The 2,740-nt window shown below is 40.4% G+C and overlaps 1 pseudogene across 1 annotated transcript; it reads left to right on the forward strand.

Annotated features, from left to right (window-relative positions):
* Nucleotides 1-200: 200 nt before the first annotated feature.
* On the forward strand, nt 201-850 carry LOC105982602 (annotated as a pseudogene). Its single transcript, XR_001174904.1, has one exon. The product of XR_001174904.1 is annotated as a 60S ribosomal protein L17 pseudogene (transcript).
* Nucleotides 851-2,740: the final 1,890 nt, after the last annotated feature.

Genomic DNA, 2,740 nt, shown 5'->3' on the forward strand with positions numbered 1-2,740 from the left:
AAAAAGAAATGTACTCTTTATCTGACTTATGTAACTGCGACCCACATCATCTTTACAATAACAATTTCAAGAGCAACAAGAAATTTCTCTGAACTTTCACTAACTAGCTGTGGGATCAGAGCAATTTATCTACCTTTTCTATGCTTCGTGTCCTCTTTTAAAAAATTACTACATTAGGAGTTGCCATGAATTCTCCCGGAAGCCCCTGCTCTTCCTCTTCCTGTAAGCGGCCAGAGGTGACCTGTGAAAATGGTTCGCTACTCTCTAGATCCAGAAAACCCCACAAAATCATGCAAGTCAAGAGGTTCCAATCTTCGTGTACACTTTAAGAACACCAGAGAAACAGCCCAAGCCATCAAGGGTATGCATATCCGAAAAGCGACCAAGTATCTGAAAGATGTCACGTTAAAGAAGCAATGTGTGCCATTCCGGCATTACAATGGTGGAGTTGGCAGGTGTGCCCAGGCCAAACAGTGGGGCTGGACTCAGGGTCGGTGGCCCAAAAAGAGTGCTGAATTTTTGTTGCACATGCTTAAGAATGCAGAGAGTAATGCAGAACTGAAGGGTTTAGATGTAGACTCCCTGGTCATTGAACACATCCAGGTAAACAAAGCACCTAAGATGCGCCGCCGAACTTACAGAGCCCATGGTAGGATTAACCCATCCGTGAGCTCCCCCTGCTACATTGAGATGATCCTTACTGAGAAGGAGCAAATTGTTCCTAAACCAGAGGAGGAGGTTGCACAGAAGAAAAAGGTATCCCAGAAGAAACTGAAGAAACAAAAACTTATGGCACGGGAATAAATTTAGCATAAAATAAACGCAAATAAATCAATGTTGGTTATCGTTACTTTAAAAAAAATTACTACATTATATGAATGTAGTTTTGGTTAAGATGGTGTGTGTCTAGTTTTAGGCAGTGTAAGAAATCACCATTAAATGTTACCCACTTATTTTGTAATTCATAATCTTTTTAGTTAGCATATATTAATAGTAAAAGTAGCCAGACACTAGTGGCTCATGTCTGTAATCCTAGCTATTCAGGAGGCTGAGATCTGAGGTTCACAGTTCAAAGGCAGGCCAAGCAGAAATGTCCATGAGACTCTTATCGCCAATTAACCACTGGAAAACTGGAAGTAGAGCTGTGGCTCAAAGTGGTAGAGTACTAGCCTTGAGCAAACAGAGCCAAGAGACAGTGCCCAGGCCCTAAGTTCAAAGCCACATGACCAACAAAAAAAAATCAAGGAGATACCATTGTAAGAATTTAACAGATATGTACAGTGAACTTTAAACAAGTTCACTCTCTGTTTCATAGGCTCCTTTCTTTTTTGTTTTTTTTTTCTGTTTTTTAATGCCAGTACTGGAGCCAGCTCCACGTTTTTGACTTTTTGGAACTCAATTGGAGATAAGAGTCTCATAGACTATCCTGCTTTGGCTGGCTTTGAACTATAATCCTCAACTCTCAGCTTCCTGAGTAGCTAGGATCACAGGGTGAACTACTGGAGCCCACCAGACTCCTTTTTAATCTTGATTTTTAGTACTATTTATAGCATATATTTGCTGCACACAGGAGCTTAATTGTAAAATGCTACCATTTTTCATAGCAGAATTATATTTTTTCTTACTCTCCTTGCTTTGTGCAAATTCTATACAGTCCCCCCCCCTCCAAGGGCCCCAATTAAATCTTTTTCCTCCATCCTACTGTTACCTACTAAATACTCAGGAATCCATCTATATGCTATTTGGTTCAAGAGAGATTAGGGTCCAACTTGTACAAATTGTCAATAAAAAGCTTGTTTGATGGTCAGGTGACAGCCTCTTACATATAGAACCTGGATTGACTCTGAACCTGCTCTCTCCTCTGCTTCACTTAGTATCACATAGTATCTGCATGTCCGTCCCTCAAGCCCCAGCACATTTTATTTTATCACATTTTATTATCTCCCTTCTCTCCCTCAAGACTAGAGAATCTCTTACAAGCATTAGAAAACAAAGTAGTCAAAATGATTCATGCTGGCTATTAAAAATCAACCACAAAAATCTTACTGGTTTAATATAATAAAGGGTTTTTTCCCCTTAGTTACAGCATATCCAATAAGGATTATGGGATTGTCTTGACAACAATCCTCTAAGCTCAGGGTCTTAAGCTGAGACAGAATGACCCAACTCTCCATAAGGATATTTGGCTAGGAGTTAAGCACCGTTAAATACTTGTTAAGAATGTTAATATTAATGATAGGTCTTTATTCAAGGCATCCTTTCATATTTACTTTTCTTTCAAATAAAATAAACCACTGGGAGCTGGGATGGTTTGACTCTTTGATAGCCATCGGACCCTTCTTCCGATGTGCCAGGCCACTCTAACAGGAAGCTGTCCACCAAGGAGTCTCTCCTTTGGTGACCTGCTAAAGTATCCATTGTGGCTCCTCCACTGATTTAAATTCTCCTTGGAAGCTTCCTCATTCTAGCTGCGAGGAACTTCAGCCTTCCCAAGACTTCTGCTTCTGGCGGTCTCATTCCAGTCGTGACTACTCTATCCTGCACCAATGCAAGAATGTTTCTTGGTGACTTTCAGATAACTTTGCTTGTAGCTGCTACTAAGTTCCATTTTCAGCCTTGTAATAGCACTTCTCAATTAGGTCAGAAGGAGAAAAGGTATTCCCTTAAGTGACTCAGCAAAAAGCTTGTGACTGACAGAGAGCAGGCTGTCCCTATGAATGGTTTATTTTACTTTTAGTGG

Source organism: Dipodomys ordii, unplaced genomic scaffold (genome assembly GCF_000151885.1).
Source record: "Dipodomys ordii isolate 6190 unplaced genomic scaffold, Dord_2.0 Scaffold16, whole genome shotgun sequence".
Classification (NCBI taxonomy): domain Eukaryota; kingdom Metazoa; phylum Chordata; class Mammalia; order Rodentia; family Heteromyidae; genus Dipodomys; species Dipodomys ordii.